A 21,709-nucleotide genomic window follows, 5' to 3' on the forward strand; every position below is an offset into this window, starting at 1 on the left:
GTATATCCCACCATCCATCCATGTAGGGTCCTTAGGTGATTGATCATCCTCTTTTTTTTTTAGTATTCAATTGGGGCCAATTGGGTGAATTTTTGGGCCGGATACCCTGGGCCTATAGAACTGCTTACACATGGGATATCCCTGCCTTAAGCTACTGTTGGGCCTGCATTCCAACGGCCTAGCCCACTTGATATATGTGCTGTATATCCTCTCTCATATGGTGGGGCCCACAGTGATGTGTATGAGCCACCAGGGATTAAATATACTAAGAAATACTTTTATTGTTGGACTTCAACTGACCCAGAAATTTAGGTGGGCTGGAAATTTGGCAATGGGCCCAATGTTGCCACCCATAAATAATTTGGGGCAGCATGGCCCACCAGATGTGAGGAGGACTTGGATCAGTTATCTTACCCTTTTTCTACAGTATTTTAGGGTGTAATTAGGGCCCAGCTAAAGCCCACCCAAGTTGAGTTTTATTGGAATGTTGCATGTGATTAGTTAACTAGTTCCTTAGGCCTTATGGACTAAATCCTTTTAGTAGGCCCATTGACCTTTAGGCCTATACTCTTATACCTATTGTGATGGGCTTGTGGGCCGTAATATGCAAGTAGTTAGGCCCTTGGTTGCCCACCAATTTAACCCTGTACTTGGGCTAAGATGAGAGGCCTAACTCACTTGTGTAAAGTGTAAAATTTACCCATATGGATGAACTACTGAGCTACCCATGAAGCCCACCACAATAAATGGATTTATGACTTTTATGGTTGGACCCAAACCTTACTTGAAGGCCCACCATATTGCCTATGAGTTGGCCTTTATGTATAGCCTATTAGGCCACGCATTGCTTGGGCCTTAGACCTTACTTTATTTGCATAGTGGGCTACTTTTGGAAACAAGTTGAGGTTGGATGTCCTCCTGGGTGATCCTAAGGTAGGCCCATGGGTTTCTCTATGGATGGTTAAAGGCCCACCATAGACCCTAGGCCATTTATTTGAGGCTAAATTTGGATATATGTGAAGCCTACCTTGACGTATGTTGGTTCAGGCCATTCAAGCCTTAGATCGTCCGATCATGGAAAAGCTTTCTACCTTGGGTTGCTGCCGGACTCACAATCCAGTAGCAGGTCCACTTGATCTTTTCATGATATATACACACTCTCCATCTGGTGGGGTCCCCCAGTGATTATAGTTGTTCTTCATGAGATTATTTCCACATAGTTAACTAATTTCTGGACCTTAGTAGGTCTCGGAAGTAAAATGGGCCAAAATTTTATCAAGGGCCTTAGATGTACAATTTTATGGTTAAAACTTTATTTGGTTGTGCTGCCCACCGTATTGAGAACTTGTGTACGTGTTACATGCTTATGTTTTCTTATAATCTTTGGGCTTATCAGTGCATTCTTTTCGGTCACTTTTAGTGTTCACATGAGGACCCCATCTTAGATCAGATTTTTGGGGCATCCCATGGGCCCAGAGTGGGTTGGGATGTCCCAACTTGGCCCAGCCATATATTGGGCCGACTTCGACCATTTTGATGGACTTGTGGGCTGAGATAAGATAATATTGAGCCCTTAGTTACCCACTTAAATTGCTATTTATTGGGCTGATATAGTGGAGCCTATTCCATCCAAACTTAAACTTATATTTTTGGACTATATATTGTGTATATTGGCTGCCCACCAAGTCCAACTTAATATATGGATTCTATGGCTATTAGGAATTGAGGCTTGGGCCTTAATTCACCTCTTGGAGCTCATGTTGTTAAAAGTGGTATTATATCTTTTTATGGCCTATTATGAGGAATATATGTATGTGGTTACCTTTATTTTTATCTTAAATGTATGTCTTGGGCCTTCTATCCATATAGTTCATGGTTGACATGTCTTTTTGGGGAATCACGGTTAAATGTCCCCATTATGGACCCCTCTAGGCCCGGTTGAATTTAAGAGTGATTGGATAATCATCTTATACTCTTGCTAGGCTCATTTATATATTACTTAGACCCGTAACTTGTATACTTAGCCTCGTGGGCTACACCAATTAAATGGGCCCCCACTAGAAGTTGGATTCCTTAAAGATATTGTCTAAGTGCCTAGTCTTGGTTCCTTCTTTGATAGTAGCATTGTAATATACATTGTATATCGCCATATAGTGTGATTAAATTTATCCTCATGACCCATGTGCATCATTGTATGCTTGGTTGGCACTGTGCATGTGTGGTCATACTGTACCATTGGGCATTACATGGTACCTTCTCCGAGGGACATAGTATTCCCTCTTGAGCACATTGGATGCTTGAAATTGATGCATGGTTGATTATGTGATTCATGCATCTGTCATTGCATAATATATGAGCATTATCTCCCTTGCTTCATCAGGGTTGTAGCCTCTATAGATACATCGTGGATGGACATATTTGGACACAAAATGTTACTTAAGCATACCGGGTGCATAGGATGCCCATGGGTGAAATTCTCAAAACTTTCATGGTACTAAGGATCTGCTCCAATGCCGTGACCGGGTGGAATATATGAGCGCACGAGGGCCTTATATCGTTAGGCCACAACTCCCACTGTCGTGTAGTCGGTTGGATAGGGGTGTGGCCTTAGTCGCCTGATGTAAGGAGGCATTGGTAGGCTAAGTCTAACCAGCTCATGAATGGGTCCGCTACCGTCAGGCCTTGCTAGTGATTGGCTGTCCACAGGCGGGTAGTGAGGTCTCTTATGCTAGTTTGACTATGCGGGGTCTGTAGAGCAGAAGTCATCTAGTAGTGTAATGGACCCCGGTGATTTCCTTATAATGGAAATGTACTTGATATGTGGATTGGATATGAGCACTGACATTACTTCACATTGCATTTGCATCGGCTGTGTAAGCCTCAAGTTGCATAGTATTTATGTTAAGCCTTGGCATGGTGCCCAGTACTCATTGCATTATATAGCCTTGGTATGCTTCCTGCATTATTATATTGCCTTAGTATAACTTCTTGCATTCATAATAGCCCTTGTAAGGCTAGTGGTGTTGGCTTTGATCATGTTTCCTTCCTGTATCCCCTATTATTCTTCTGTGCACTATTATCACACACCTTCACCACCCTCTAAGCTTCTATAAGCTTATACATGATTGATGTGTGCTGCAGATCCTGGGCAAGCATCATAGTGGCAAAGCGTGGAGTAGAGTTAAGCTTGAGGACCCCAGTGTTATTGACCTTTCTCTCCTTTTCTATTATCTTCTGTATGTCCTTTCGGACTTGATGTAAGCTTGTAAAAGATCAAATTCATAGTGGATTTTATGATGTGTGTCTTTATTATTCTCAGATATACTTGTTGTATCTTGGGTATGCTCATATTAGTAATGATTATACTGACATGGAAATCCTCCTTCTAGGATCCCATGATCGGACCCTACTTCAGGAGCCAAGAATGGGGTACTACAGAGGTTGTTGCGGCCAGAACTGGCCATCGGGTTTCTTGTGAGTCCGGTTGTCGAGTATGGGGCGTGACACTAGACGGCCTACTCACATCAAGAATAGGCCTAATGAGGCCTAAGGGAAGCTCACAATGTGGACATTTAACCATCATTACCCATCAATGTGGACATTCAACCAACACTACTACCAAGGAATGGCCCTCATAGGGCCAAACATATCGTGGGGCCCATGGCCTCACATATCACAATGGGCCGCATCACATCACAATTCAACCACATCACATGGGCTTTATATATAGTATGTCGGGCCTCAAACAAGGGTTACACATGCGTCACATGGACCTCACTCATGGGCCTCATACACATCGGATTGGGCCTCACATATGGGCCTCATACACATTCGACTGGGCCTCATCAATGGGCCATAAATACATCACATTGGGCCATACCACCTGGGCCTCAAATACATCACAACGAGCCTCATCACTTGGGCTGCATGTACATCTCATCGGACCTCAAACATGGGCCTCACATACAACAGGTGGGCCTCACACATACATAGTGGGCCTCTCACATGGGCCTAATATACATCACAATGGGCCCCATCGCCTAGCCCTCAAATGCATCACAATGGCCCTCATCACTTGGGCTCAATATACATCACAATGGGCCTCAAGTACATTAGGTGGGCCCTACATACAATAGGTAGACCCGCACCTCCCAAATGGGCCCCACCAAATTAACATGGACCACATGGATGTACAACGCACACATCATAATGGACGGTGAGTATACAACACATATATAATAGTGGCCCCGCATCCCACGTAGCCAGATGGAGTGGGTACAATACGAACATCATGTGGGGCCCACGTCCCAAGTGGACAGTGTCACTATAACACATGCATCATGGTAGAGTCCACGTTCGGCGGACTGGACTGGACGGAGTGGATATATAGTACATTCATCAGAGGTGGGCCCTAAATAGCACCGTCTAGGGATGGACGGTGTGAATATACATCATATCATCAAGGTGGCCCCCACCCTCACACATGCAGCACATGTGGGGTGGGTCCACGCCCAACAAAATTAATGGACGGCATGGCTGAAAAATACATGCATCTAAGGTGGGTCCCACCATCCTACGATGGACAATGGACATCACATACACATACATCAAGGTGGGACCACACATGTGGCCCACCGTCCAGACCTGTTGGATGGTGAGGATGCAACAATCATTAGGTGAGGTGGGTCCCGCTGACGAATGGTGTGAATGTAAAATATGTGGACGGCTTGGATGTAAAACAGATGGACGGCATGAATGAAACACATATATCACGGTGGATATAAAATATATATCACGGTGGGGTCCCTCAGCACCGTTCAAACATTTATGGATGGTAGTGATAAAAAATACATGCATCAAGTGGGTCCCACCCCCACACGTGTCACACGTGTGCAGTGGGCCTCACACGTCCAAGAAAGGATGGACGGTAGGGATAAGATACATATATCATGGTTGGTTCCCACCGTCCAAAAGCTGGATGGTGGGGATGAAACCCATGCAACACGGTAGACCCCACACGTGCAACATGGTAAGACCACACATGTGGTCCCCACACAGATGGACGGACGGGTATAACACATAACTCGCGATTAGGGCCCATAGAACTTCTAACGTCAATAAAGCAGCCAAATGGCTGTGCTGCTGGCCCACCAACAGATGGACGGTCTAGAATTAACACAGATCTCATGATCAGACCCTTTGCTGACGTCAGTACAACAGTTGGTGGGCTGCTGGCCCACCATCTAGGAGATGGATGGATGGGATATAAAACGTATATCATGGTGGCCCCCATTGTCCAGATGGATGGTGGGATGAAATATATAAATTTGGGTGGTCCCCATAGCTGCTGGACATCAGTCCATCATGTCCTCTGATGGACGGTCGAGGATAGGACGCTTACATCAGGTGGGTCCCAAGGACGGACGACGTCAGATGTAACATATCAAGGTTGGTCCATGTGGTGGCTCACCATAGCTTTAGATCAGATGATATTTATGTTTTTCCTTCATCCACGGCTTGTCCCAACGGGCAGGCAGCAAGGTGGGCCTCGCGATCGGGCGATCTAAAACAGGTGGGCCACACACCATCACAAAAGAGAGAGAGAGAGGGAGAGAATAGTGTGATGGGGGGCTCCACCACTATGAGCCCTCCTAGGATTACAATACATACATTAAAATGGGTCCCAAATAGGATCCATACCATCAATCGGTAGGTCCCACTTGACCCATCACAAAAACACAATCTAATCCTGCAAATCACCCACTAATTTCGCTCCTTGGCTCCTTGGAATTTTTTCTCCTAAACTTTCTCTTTGATGAGGGATGATGAGATTTAAAGCGTTGGATGGTGAGATCTTGGGGTAAGAAGTGGGCCACACTTGATTCTCTTGGAGCTTGGGTGGTCACCTCCCTTGAATTGCTTGGGATGCAGTGAGAGATGAGAGAGAGAGAGAGAAGTGGTGTTATAAGGAGAGATGACATGGAGGGTATGTGTCTCATTGACTTTTGGGACGGGAGGAATGGGCTAAGCATGGGTTGCATTGACTTGGTGAGGAGAGAGGTATGGGTCAATGATGGGTTGTACTTTGACTTGTGATTGATAGATTGATGTGATGGAATGTAGAGATTCTCTTGGGATTCAGAACACGTGGCATTTCCCTCGAAATAAACGCGGGCCCACAACTCTTAGCTTGGGTATCACATCGGCACACGAGATGCGTTGTTGGAACCACAGTGATGACGTAGTCATAAGGGTACATGTCTCGGATTAAGTCGACTCAGGTTGACAGGGTGCGACTCAGGGTCGCGCGCAAATGGTATCTACACATCGTGGGTCACTAGAATTCAACTAGAAGGATTGTGTGATCATGAGGAACGGTACGGATTAGGATACGGGCCTCACAACTCTCCCCTCTTAATAAAATTTTATCCTCGAAATTTAAACCACAACACAACCAATACAGAGCTCACCAAGGGAGGGAAATCTTATCACTATATATACAATCAGAACAAAACATACCAACATAATCAAACACCTAAGAGATGAGGATAATGCCCATGAATCTCAGCCTCTTGCTCCTAAGATGCCTCATCTACACTACGATGACCTTATTGATTCTTGGATCCCGGTTAGAAACGATCGAGATTAGAACACTATACAGCCTCACAATCTCAACTGTAGGGAGCTATATAAGAAAGTTTCTAAGTTATTCGAACTTGGGGAACTAATCATTTTAAGTTCTCGACAATCATTGAGTGTAGGGTAGCTATCAACAGATATATGATATTATCCGTAGGTATTCCAAAGTTATGCTCTGATATCAACTTTTGTCACGTACTAAACTCCGAAACCGGGCTCATAGAATTCCTGATCGCCGAATCCTGTGCCGACAAGCTTCGTAGTACCTCATTCTTGGCTCCCAGTGCCCATACACCAGATTTTGATCCTGGTATCATACAAGGAGGATTTTTCAACGTACATTTATCTCGTAAGAACCATAACCACAAGTTTACCCAAATCACATTGGCAACATCATCATCATATATCTACTAATATAAATAGTTGAATATAGTGTTGAAAGGGAAATATACATATATTGAAAATCAAAGCTCAAGAAGACCACTGCAAACTCCAAGCTCAACGTTGTTACGACTAAACACCACCTGCACGCTTCTATCGTACATAAGATTATGGAAAGCTTAGAGGGTAGTGTAAGTGTGTGCACAAGGTAAGTGTCAAGTATGCAATAATCAGAACAATGTGAAAATATAGTAAGCCAAACATCATATACTGAGGATGCAATACAATATGCAAATCCTGATGAGTCCACAAATACCGTTAGCTGTATCTAGGCCATATAAATGTAAAGACATAACAACCCAAAATGTCATATGCTGTGGATGTAATGCAATACGCAAATCTTGGTAGGTCCATAATACTATTAACCTCATTTAGGCTATGCAATAGGGAAACATAGTAAACTAAATGCTATGTGCTGATGATGTAATGTAATATGTGGTACGAATGAAATGACCAAGCTGGAGTGTGAAGTCGGGATGATAGTACATATTAACGAAGGCTAAGGGGTCCATCACAAGGGACTTCTATCCAACCCAGTCCCAAACCTAAATTTAGATAGTCAGACTTAATGTGGTAAACTCTTGATCTTAGGTTAGTCGCGCACTGCAATCGAAATCCTAGTCATTATGAGGGTACACATACAATTAGTTGCGCACCACCAGCCCAAGTGGATAATGAATGAATGAATGAATAGGTAAAATACTGAGTATGCAACTCCTACTCAATAAGTCCACATATCAGTAATGTACATCTCCGGGATCATCATCAGGGTCTAGTACACTGTGCACAGATCGTGCTCACTAGACGTGTAACCATACAAGTGGAAGAGACCTCACTATCTGCCTGGACAGTAGTCAACTAATATCCACCCACCACATCGATAGCTGATCCATTTACGAGCTGGTCAAACTTAGCCTAGCTATGCCTCCTACCCTTAGGCGAGTAAGGCCACACCCCCTTCCAACCGACCATGACACAGTGAGAGATGTGGCCTACTAGTATTCAGCACTCGGGCACTCATGTATCTACTTGGTCTAGATGTTCAAGTGTCTCTTAGCCACGGAGGTTTATAGACTTTCACCAGGGACATCTATAGCACCCCATGTAGAAAAATATTTTTAGTGTCCCATCTGGCCATCCACGATATGCCTGTAGAGGCTACGACCCTCATATCACTAGGGCGTACAGTAGTCATATCCCAAAATGCGAGATGCATGAGTTATACTATCCACTCATGTATTAAACCTGCGCATACCACACGCTCATGTGGGGAAACTCTGTCTCTCAGGGAGTCCCATAATAATCTATCCAAATGGCATGTTCTATGATCAATCACTCCTCATATCAAACATACATATTTATACGCATGGGCATGGATCATGAAACTATACTAAACATGTTATATGATGATGATGAGGTACTCTCCTCATATCAAGGATGGGCCTATATAGCCTACTCATATCAAGAATGGGCCTATATAGCCTACTCATATCAAGAATGGGCCTAACGAGGCTTAAGGGAAGGTCACAATGTGGACATTTAACCAACATTGCTGCAAGGAGTGGCCCTCATAGGGCTAAACATATAATAGGGCCCATGGCCTTACACACAATATAATGGGCCTCACATATCACAATGGTCCACATCACAAGGGCCTCATCACATCACAATTGAGCCACATCACATGGGCTTTATATACAACACATCGGGCCTCACTAAAGGGTTACACATGAATCACATGGACCTCACACATGGGTCATATATACATTACATCGGGCCTCATTATAAAGGTCTCATACACATCAGATTGCGCCTCACATATGGTCCTCATACACATCCGACTGAGCCTCATCAATGGGCCATAAATACATCACATTGGGCCATGCCACCTGGGCCTCAAATACATCACAATGATCCTCATCACTTGGGCTACATGTACATGTCATCGGACCTCAAACACGGGCCTCATATGCAATAGGTGGGCCTTACACACAACAGTGGGCCTCATACATACATAGTGGGCCTCCTATATAATAGTGGGCCTCTCACACAGGCCTAATATACGTCACAATGGGCCCCATCGCCTGGCCCTCAAATACATCACAATGGCCCTCATCACTTGGGCCCAATATACATCACAATGGGCCTCAAGTACATTAGGTGGGCCCTGCATACAACAAGTGGACTAGCACCTCCCAAATGGGCCCCACCAGATTAACATGGACAACATGGATGGATAATGCACACATCATAATGGACGATGAGTATACAACACATATATAACAATAGCCCCACGTCCCACGTGGTCGGACGAAGTTTGTATAACACGAACATCACATGGTGCCCACATCCCAACTGGACAGTGCCACTGCAACACAGGCATCATGGTGGAGTCCACGTCCAGTGGACTGGACTGGACAGAGTGGATGTATAGTACATTTATCAAAGGTGGGCCCCAAATAGCACCATCTAGGGATGGATGATGTGAATATGCAACATATTATCAAGGTGGGCCCCACCCTCACACGTGCAACACATGTGGGATGGGTCCACGCCCAGTAAAAACAATGGATGGCGTGGCTAAAAAATACATGCATCTGAGGTGGGTCCCACCGTCCTACGATGGATAGTGGACATCACATACATATATACATCAAGGTGGGACCACACGTGTGGCCCACTAGAGTTTTGAATTAAACTGATATTTTTATCATCCCACCGTCCAGACCTGCTTGACAGTGAGGATGCAATGATCATCAGGTGAGGCGGTTCCCACTGACAAGTATTGTGAATGTAAAATAGGTGGATGGTTTGGATGTAAAATAGATGGATGGGGTGAATGAAACACATATATCACAGTGGATATAAAATATATATCATGGTGGGATCCCTTAGCACCGTCTAGACAACTCTAGATGGTGGGGATAGAAAACACATGCATCAAGGTGGGTCCCACCCTCCACACATGCCACACGTGTTGGGTGGCCCCCACACGTCCAAGAAAGGACGGACGACAGGGATAAGATACATATATCATGGTGGGTTTAAAACCCATACAACAGGTAGGCCCCACATGTGCAACATGGTAGGCCCCACACATACAACATGGTAGGATCCACACGTGTGGTCCCCACACAAATGGACGGATGGGTATAGCACATAACTCACGATTAGGGCCCATAGAACTTCTGACATCAATACACTAGCCATCTGGCTGGGCTACTGGCCCACCAGCAGATGGACGGTCTGGATTTAACACAGATCTCATGATCAAACCAGCTGGTGGGCTGCTGGCCCACCATTCAAGAGATAGACGGCTGGGATATAACACATATATCAAGGTGGTCCCCACCATACAAATGGATGGTGGGATGAAATACATAAATCCTGGTGGTCCCCATAGCTGCTAGACATCAGTTCAGCACATCCTCTGATGGACGGTCGAGGATAGGATGCATACATCAGGTGGGTCCCAAGGAGAGATGGTGTAAGATGCAACATATTAAGGTGGGTCCACGTGGTGGCCCACCACAACTTTGGATCAGATGATATTTTTGTTTTTCCTTCATCCAGGCCTGTCCCAATGAGCAAGAAGGAAGGTGGGCCTCACGATCGGGGGATCTGGAACAGGTGGGCCACACACCATCACAAGAGAGAGAGAGAGATAAAGAATCGTGTGATGGAGGGCTCCACCACTATGAGCCCTCCTAGGATTATAATACATACATCAAAATGGGTCCCAAATAGGATTCATACCATCAATTGGTAGGCCCCACCTAGCCCATCATAAAAACACAATCTAATCCTACAAATCACCCACCGATTTCGCTCCTTCTTAGTTCCTTGGAATCCTTAGATCCTAAGCTCTCTCTTTGATGAAGGATGATGGGATTTAAAGGGCTAAATGTTGAGATCATGGGGTAGGAAGTGGGCCACACTTGGCTCTCATGGAGCTTAGACAGTCACCTCCCTTAGATTCTTTGAGATGGAGTGATAAATGAGAGAGAGAGAGAGAGGAGTGGTGTTGTAAGGAGAGATGAAATGGAGGGTATGGGTCTCATTGACTTTTGGGATGAGAGGAATGGGCTAAGCATGGGTTGCTTTGACTTGGTGAAGAGAGAGGTATAGGTGAGTGATGGGTTGTACTTTGACTTGTGATTGATGGATTGATGTGTTGGATTGTAGAGATTCTCTGGGGATTAAAAAGGCCAAGCTAAAGTCCGAGGGGGGGGGGTGTGAATAAGACTGTGCCAAATTAAAAAAAAAATGTGGAATTTAAAATAAGATACCACAATCAAATAATATAGGAGCACAAGTAAATAATAACCTCAAATATACTAGTATTGAGAGGTTGATACAAACTTAGTTCTGAGGACAAATTAACACCAAAAACCAAAGGTTTATTGCTGGACAACCATACTAGAGCATTTGTAAGTATTAAAAGCCCAAACCAATAAAGAGGCAAAAGAAATAGCAAAGGAAATAAACTAAACCAATAAAGAGGCAAAAGAAGTAGCAAAGGAAATAAACTAAACCAATAAAGAGGCAAAAGAAGTACCAAAGGAAATAAACTAAGTTATTACAGCATTCCCACAAGTTCATAAAATAAATTACACCATTCACCACAAGTGCTGAAAATAAATTACAACATTCACACACATAGGCACATTCAATCATCCACCACAACACCAGAAATTATAGTGGTTCACTTGTATGTATACCAACTGTTAGAAAATAGCCACACAACTACTCCACTCCTAATATCCAATCCCTTAGGATATGAGCATTCACTATGAAAAAGGTTTTGAAAGGTTCACCTTAAAACCTTCACAATTGTGTCTTTGATTGGGCTTACACAATTCCAAAAACCCTATGTACTCTGAGATTTCCTGGATCACCTTAGACGAATCAAAAGAGATTTTCTAGTACAACCTCAAAAACCAAAAAGATATACAGAATGTAAATGTACTTATCTGGAAATTCTCCTTTGAAGAAGCCCCGTAGAACCGATCCGATGAAGACGAAGATGTTCAATGTCCAGTCTCACAGATGAAAAGGTTCTAGTTATAAAAGATTTTTAATTAAATCAACCTGGGCTAGCTTGATTTGATTTTGATCTCAAGAAAGGAGAAACCACAAATCCCTTCTTAAAGTAAGATTGGAATAGAGATCTCAAAATCATATAACAAAGGCTAATTAAAGAGAATATTAAATGAGCACAAAATAACTTAAAAGTATTATAAACTTATCTCTTAGAGTGGTATCTTGATTTCGCTTTTATTCATAAATAAACTCTGAAATTTATGCTCTATTTATAGGTCAAAGTACTGTTCACTTGATTGGTCTAAGGGTTAGTTCGACTGGTCGAAGGACCAATAAAATTTTAAATTTTCTAGCGCGATAAGATAAGGTCATTACTCGACTAGTCGAGTGGCCTACTCCACTGGTCGAGCCATGCACTTGACTGGTCAAGTGGGACCCAAAAATGTTGTTATACATTTAGTCAAGCTTGCACGACCGATCGAGCACTGTTCACTCAACTTGTTGAGCAGTCTCCAAGACTAGTCGAGAGTTTAAAAGAAAATTCTAAAAATTTACAACAAACCTCAGACTAGTCGGGAAAACTCTTAGACTGGTCAAGCCAGTACTTGGACTAGTCGAGAAAATGACCTATAAACATATGAAATGACCTACAAAGAATATGCAATGAATATGACACAACCTAAGGTCAATTTAGGGTCACCCAAACCTGCTTGTGAGTAGGAACAAATGAAATATCATTTGCTTCCGAATCTTGATATCTTGTGATACTTGAAGCTTGAGTTCGATCTCTTGAACTTGATCTTGAGTTACGCCTGAGTTCTTGAGTCTTTAGCGGTTGAACTTCAAACTTGAACTTGAGTTCTTAAATTTGTTCTTGAAATTATGATCTTCAACACTCTTCACTTCAACTTGAAGATATAGTCAAGTTCGATGAAGATTCAGAGAACTTTGAAATGTACGAACCTGATCACTTCAACTCAAATCATGATACAAGTACTAAATGGTTTGGCATAACAAAATTTGACAATACAACGGGTGCTAGGTTTACACAATAGCATTTACAATCTCCCTTGTTGTCAAATTTGTGATAAAACCAAATAAAGAGAATCATGCATAATAAAGAAATCATGCACCAGTTATACGCACAATAAAGAATCATGCACCATTTGAGTAATAAATGATCAACAAACATATCTCCACATCTCCCCACATTCCATTACTCCCCCTCAATTCAGGAGAGGTGATCTGTGGAGCCTAAAAAAATTTCATAAAATTTCATATACATACTCCACATTCCACATTCACATTCCACAATCACACAACTCAACAAATTCTCCAACTTTTTATCACAAAAAGACAAAGGAAAGAAAGATAAATATAAGAGAAGTAAATGAAATGAGATAGGAAATAGTATCACCATGATAATCAAAATAACAACAGAATGCACAATATCATGTCTACACAAAAAGTAAAATCATGTCCAGAAATATCATAACACACATGAACCCAACCCAAATCCAAGAGTAAAAAATATTAATACATGTCCAGAAAGAAATAAACATCTAATCAGAACCATATAAAGGAACAGGAATAGAAGGATCTATCTAATGTAGTCCCCTGTTACTGCGCCTAAGATATTTGTACATGTATTTAAATTAAGTTTTTTGGGATACATGTAGATCCTCTACCTTTTACTTAAGGGATCGCAAACGTTCATCAAAGTCAGAAGGCTAAAAGTCAAGATCAGTCGCAAAGTCTAACTCAATCTCATCATATAAATCATCCATATTGACATCATCTGGAGGCAAAGCATCCTCCATTTCAGTTGCTTCAACAGTTCCACCAACACCCACATCAACCTAGCTACGAGCCAACTTCAGATTCATCTTATTTATGTTTGAGTTGTTAAGTGGAAGATGGTTAATGGGAGCTTCTCGAACAGGCATAGTCACTAGACTATGGGTGGCTATGATAGTTATAAGATAGGTAAATGGAATATCACTATGACCTGGATGGAGACAAAACTGAATAATGATGTAATAGATAAGAGTTGAAAGTGAAAAGGCCGAGCTATATGTCCTAGAGGGGAGGGGGGGGGGGTGAATAGATTATACCAAATTTCAAAAATAATAGCGGAATCTAAACAAATTAAATAAAACTATTATATAAACAATCTCACAAAGGTGAATTTAAAGACAACCTCAAATGTATGAGTATTGAGAGATTGATACAGATGTTGTTCTAAGGACAACCTTACACCAAAAACCAAGGTTTATGGTAGGACAACCTGATTCCTAGAAAGGTCTGTGTAAGGCCCGTATCCTAGCCTGTACTGTTCCGTAGGCTTCCGCAGTCCTCCGGTCGAATTCCGGTGACCTACGATCTGTTATCAGCGTTTGCGCACGATCCTGAATCATGTCCCGTATTTCAAAATCGGCTTGACCCGAGACTTGTACCTTTGCGACCGCGCCGTCACCGCGATTCTGATGCCGCGTATTACATGCTGAGGCGATACCCAGCCCAGGAGATGTAGGCCTGTGTTCGGTTTGAGGAAAACGCCGTGCGTTGCAAATACCTAGGGAATCTCTACGACACATCACATCAATCCATCATTTCACAAGTCAAGTACACCACCCATGCTCCATGCCACCTCACCCCTCACAAGTCAACTCTCTCTCTCCCCCACCCATACTTTTTACACCATTTTCAAACTAACCCATACCTCCCCTTTCCCATCTCTTACAACAACCACACCTTATCAATCCATCCCATCCTTTCTCTCTTTCATTTTTTTCTCCATTTTACAAACAAGCAACCCAACGTCCATGAGAGCTTCCCATGAGAGAGTTAGTGTGGCCCACCTTCCTACCACCCAATCCCACCATCCAAAGTCCATCTCAACCGTTGAAACTCATCCATTGGAGCTCTAGGATGCCTTGGCGGAAGAAGGAAGAGAAGATCATAGGTGGGTGATCTTATGTTTTGATTTTGTGATTTAAGGGCCCACTTATGGTGGAACCCATCTTGATGTATGTATTGTATAGGGTGGGCCCATAGTGCCGGGGTCCCTCCCCTTCTCACGATCTCTCCCTCTCTCTCCTTCTCTTTTTCCTTGATTTCATGGCCCACCTCGATGAATTATCGACACCAACCGATCTTGAGGCCTACCATGTTGTCGCCCATTTTTTTTGGGACAGATTTGGTGAAGGCAAAATACAAATATCGGTCTGATCCAAAGTTGGTGGGCCATGCTGTCGTGGACCCCACCTTGATGCATGGTGTATTCATGTCATCCTGCTGTGAGGACCCACCATGAGATATGTGTTATATATGTACCATAGTGGGGCCCACACATGACGTACTTGTCTTATCCATGTCACCCCAGCAGACGATGGGGCCTACCCTCGTGTGGTGTGGATCAAATCCACACTGTCCAGTCTGGACGCTGGACGTTTTAAAAAAAAAAAGAAAAAAAAAAGAGAGAAGTAAAGTATATATATTATAATATATAAATCATATATATATAGAGAGAGAGAGGAGAGTGGGGTGGCCCACGTACGTGGGACCCACCTTAGGATATGTATTGTATATCCATTCCATCCAACGGGTGGTATCCCACCGTCCAAGGGCAAGGACGGTGGGAGCTGTAATTCTTACTGCGTAGTGGCTGTGGGACCCACTGCACATGTGATGTGCCTTGTGTCCAGCTATGGGACCACCACCATGATATATACACCATGATATATATATTATATCCTGACCGTCCAGGGCATCCAACAGCCCTGGACGGCTATGCAGCGGTTAAGTGACGTCACCCAGATATGTGGGTCCCACGCATGATGTATATCCACACTGTCGGTCCATTTGGCGGGACCCACCCCTGATATCCAGACCGTCCATCTCTGTAGACCCCGCCATGATGCATGCCTTGCATCCTACCGCCCATCATCTGGACGTGGCCCAGTAACCCCCCACGTGTAGCTCAGCTGCTGCACCGTTGTCAGTTAGTTTTGTGGGGCAGATGATGTACCAATTGCATCCAACCATCCCTTCATTTGGTGTGCTCGTCCTGAGGCTTGAGACTGCAATGAAGCATATCCAAATTCCTGGTGGGCCACTTGTGTGAGACCACCCTGATGTTTGCATTATATCCATACTGTCCAGAATATTTAGACAGTGCTGACCATGTTTTGGACAGTGCTATGGACACCACCTCGATGTATGTTCCTTATCCACACCGTCCACGATGTTTGGATGGTGCTGGATAACCCCTGGATGATGCTAATTTGCATGGATAATGTTTGGATGGTGCTGATTCACTTGGACAATGTTTGGGCAGTGCTAATCATCTATAGTGGGCCATGTGCCTCATGGAATGATGTGCACAGTGATACACATGTTGCAGCTACAACTATCGAAATGATTTTAGATGTAATCCAAGCTCTCATCTGTGAGGCCCACTTTGATGTATTTTGTGGCCATTCGAGAGGCCCACCTTGATATACTTGTGGCCCATCGGTGAGGCCTACCTCGATATGTTTATAGCCTATCTATGAGGCCCATTGGTGCGGCCCATTGATGCGGCCCGCTTGTTGTATATGAGGCCCATTAGTGCGGCTTAATGATGTGACCCACCGTGATGTGTATGTTATCCAGGCTATTCTTTGGCTGGACTGCTGGTAGGCCCACTTGCTGCATGTGTAAGGCCCACATATTACGTATCTGAGGCCCATAATCAGGGACCACCTGTCGTGTATATAAGGTCCATTTGTACTGCCCATTATGCAGCCCACCTATTGTATTTAAAGGTCCACTGTGACGTGTATTAGGACCATGTGATGCAGCCTATAGTAATGTGTATGTAGCCCTTGTATGAGGCTCATTACGATGTATATTAGGCCTTGGTGTGAGGCCATGGGACCACTTTATATTTGGCTCTATGTGGTCCGCTGCTTGGGAGCGATATTGGTTAAATGACCACATTGATGGGCAATGATGGTTAAATGCCCACATTGTGACCTTCCCTTAGGCCTTGTTCGGCCAATTTACCGATTCTGATTATTGATCGATCCCGATTGCCGTGGTTGAATGCCGATTCTGATTGACGTGACCGATTTGCCGATTCTGATCATCGATCTATCCCGATTGTTGCGACCGATTTGCTGATTCTGATTATCGTGGCCGATTGCTGATTTCGAATGACGTGACCAATTTGCCGATTCTGATTATCGATCATTTCCGATTGTCATGACCGATTGCCGATTCCAATTGACTTGACCGATTTGTCGATTCTGATTTTCGATTGATTCCGATTGTCGTGACTGATTGCTGATTTCGATTGACGTAACTGATTTGCCGATTCTGATTATCGATCGTTTTCGATTGTTATGACTGATTGCCGATTCCAATTGACTTGACCGATTTGCCGATTCTGATTATCGATTGATTCTGATTGTCGTGACTGATTACCGATTTCGATTGACGTGACCGATTTACCGATTCTGATTATCGATCGTTTTCGATTGTCATGACCGATTGCCAATTCCGATTGACTTGACCAATTTACCAATTCCGATTATCGATTGATTCCGATTGTCGTGACCGATTGCTGATTTCGATTGACGTGATCGATTTGCCGATTCTGATTATCGATCATTTTCGATTGTCATGACCGATTGCCAATTCCGATTGACTTGACCGATTTACCGATTCCAATTATCGATTGATTCCGATTGTCGTGATCGATTGCTGATTTCGATTGACGTGACCGATTTACCGATTCTGATTATCGATTCTGATTGACGTGACCGATTTGCCAATTCTGATTATTGATCGATTCTGATTATCATGACCGATTGTCAATTTCGATTGACGTGACCAATTTACCGATTCTGATTATCGATCGATTCCTATTGTTATGACCAATTGCCAATTCTAATTATCGATCGATCCCGATTGTCATGGCCGATTGCCGATTCTGATTGACGTGATCGATTTGTCGATTCCGATTGTCGAGGCCAAGTATCGAGGCCGATTTCGATTTGTCGAGGCCGATTGTATAGGCCGATTTCAATTGTCGAGGCTGAGTATTGAGGCCTATGTGATGAGGCCCATTGTGATGCATTTGAGGGCTAGGCAATGGAGCCCATTGTGATATATGTTAGGCCCATGTGAAAGGCCCGTCGTGATGTGTATTAAACTCTTGAGTAAGGCCCATGGTGTTGTATATTTGGTCCTTATGTGAGGCCATGGGTCCACTATATGTTAGGCTCTATGTGGGCCATTCCTTGGGGGCAACGTTGGTTAAATGTCCACATTGTCGAGGTCGATTGTCGATGCCGGTTAGCGATACTGATTATGAGTAGGTGACAGCATAACATCATGATACATGCCCATACACATCATCTGCTTGCTTGTTATGAGATGTGGTTGGCCATTGCATATGTCATTGGGCAAGTTGTTATGAGACTCCCTGATAGGTGGAGATTGTCTCACATGAGCGCACGATATGTGCAGGATTGATGCATGACTCGATTGTATGACTCATTCATCTCGCATTATGATTACTGTACGCCCTAGCGACATCAGGGCCGTAGCCTCCACAGGCATATTGTGGATGGCCAGACGGGACACCGGAAATATTGTCACTAAGCATCGGGGCGCTATAGATGTCCCTGGGTGAAAATCCCTAAACCCTCTTGGTACCAGAGGATGACTCCAACGTCGAGACCGAGTGGATATATGAGCGCACGAGGGCCGAATATCAGGAGGCCGCGTCTCCCACTGTGTCGTGGTCGGTTGGAAAGGGGTGTGGCCTTACTCGCCCGAGGGTAGGGGGCAATACTAGGCTGAGTTTGACCAGCTCGTAAATGGGTCCGCTATCGACGTGCCGGATAGGTATTGGCAGACTATTGGCCAGGCGGATAGTGAGGTTTCTTATGCTCACTTGGACTGTGCGGCTGGGAGAGCGACAGCGCCATTTGAAGTGTACTAAACCCCGGTGATGATCCCAGAGATGAACAGTACTGATATGTGGACTTATTGAGCAGGAGTTGCATACTCATTCATTCATTCATTCACTATCCACTCGGGCTGGTGATGCGCAACTATTTGTACATGTACCATCGCAATGGCCAGGATTTCGGTTGGGGCGCGCGACTAACCTGAGATCAGGAGTTTACCACATTGAGTCTGACTATCCAAATTTAGGTATGGGACTGGTTTGGATAGAAGTCTCTTGTGATGGACCCCATAGCCTGCGATACTACGTACTATCATCCCGACTTCACACTTCAGCATGGTCATTCTATTCGCACCGCCTAATTGCATTATATCTGCGGCATATGGCAATTGAGGTTATTATGTTTCTGCATTTATATGGTCTAGGTACAGCTGACACTATTTATGTTACTCATCAAGATTGTATATTGCATTGCATCCTCTGCATCTGATATTTGACGCTCTATGACTCTTCATTTGCATAGTTGATTCGTATTGCGTATTTTAATATTGTATGACTTATGATCTTGTCAGTATTTCTGTTTACTCTAATAATTCATGATCTTGTCTGTATATCTGCTTATTCCGATATTGTGCGATTTATCGATTACCAATAATTCCGGTATTGTATGATGATAGCTTTGTATTGAAAATTTGGCACTTACCTTGTACACACACTTACACCACCCTCTAAGCTTTCTATAAGCTTATGCACGATAGATGCGTGCAGGTGATGTCAGGTTGCAGCAGTGTTGAGCTTGGAGGGTGTAACGGTCTTCTGGAGATTGATTTTTGATTTATGTATTTCTCTTTCAGCATTGTACTCAAATGATTATATTAGTGGATATGTGATGATGATGATGTTGTCTTTGTGAATTGGGTGACCTTGTGGTTATGCTTATTACGAGTTAAATGTACAAAAAAAAAAATCCTCCTTGTAGGATCCCAGGATCGGAATCTGGCATATGGACGCTATGAGCCGAAAATGGGGTACTATGGAGGCTGTCGGCACCAGATTCGGCGATCGGGATTCCTGTGAATCCGATTTCCGGGTTTGGGACGTGACAGTCTGTGTATCAAAAAATCAAACTGATACAAAGGAATAAAGAAATGAATATCAAGAAAAGAAATCTAAGCTATTACAACATTCCCACACTTGCATAAAAAAAATTACAACATTCTCTCCAAATGCAAAAAGGGAATTACAATCATCCACAAAAGAAATAAACAATCAATCCATAAGATTAGAAATTATAGTGGTTTGCTTGTGTGTACACCAACTGTTTTGAAAAACAGTGACACAACTACTCCACTCCTAATATCCTCACACAGTGGATATTAACGTTCACTATGAAAATAGGTTTTTCAAGGTTCACCTAAAACCCTCACAAATTTGTCTTTCAAGTGGGCTTGCACAATTCAAAAACCCCACACTTTGAGTTTTTTAGATCACCTCAGACAAACCAAAACAAAGAGATTTTTCTGGCACAATCTCAATGAAACCACAATGTAGAAATTTACAATAATATAAAATACCTGGATATTCTCTTTTTTATGCCTCCCAGAAGAAGCAAATCATAGTAGAAGTTCAACGTAGAAATTCAATGTCTCACGTAGAAATTCAATGTCCACACTCAATGTCCACAACTTGAAATATCTTGAATCTTGAGCTTAAGGTTTAAAATAAAAGACTTTGTCTTGACTTGGAGCTTGAATTATGAATCTTGAACATTGAACACACACTTGATGTTAAACTCGAATATAACCATGTAAACTTACATTTCTTAAAGTAAAGATCTTTGTTCTTAAGTGATGTATAGTCTTCATTATGTTGATGAGCTACATAGGACACAGATTCCAAGAGAGGTTTTAGTACTACAAATTTTGACAATATAGGAGCTAGAAACCATAGCACTTATAATCTCCCCCTTTGTCAAATTTGTGACAAAACACACTTTATAATAACATAAGGATTATACGCACAAAGAATCATGTATTATTAATATAAACCAGTTACAACCTGGTTAAAGAATCATGCACCAGTTATAAACAGGACAAAGCATTAATTCGCATCAATTCCTCCAACAATACTCTCCCTTACTTATTCATCCCCCTTACACAAAGAAGGCCAATCCATCCACAATCCACATGCCATATATCAAGCATGTCAAACGTCTCCCCCTTTTTGTTACAATATGACAAAGGAAGAAGCCAATACATGGAATAAGACGTAGATAAACCAGGAAGAATAAGAAGAGCAATGAGGAAAAATGGAACAAGAAAGTCAAGTCATGTTTAAGTATAATCAACCAAATAAAACAAAGTACAACCAAGTTAAACCAAGTTTAGCCAAGTACTATTGCAAAAGTCAAAATACATCTAAATATCATTAAAGTTATTACAAATCAAGATTAGAAAATACTAATCAAATCCTGAAGAGAGAGCATGAATAGATGGATCAATTTGATGTAAACCCTTATTAATGCGCCTCATATATTTATACATATAAGCAAATTGAGAATCTTAGGTTACACGAATCTGAGACACCTATTCTTTAAGAGTATGCAACCTCTCAGCAAAATCAAAA

Source organism: Magnolia sinica, chromosome 10 (genome assembly GCF_029962835.1).
Source record: "Magnolia sinica isolate HGM2019 chromosome 10, MsV1, whole genome shotgun sequence".
NCBI lineage: Eukaryota > Viridiplantae > Streptophyta > Magnoliopsida > Magnoliales > Magnoliaceae > Magnolia > Magnolia sinica.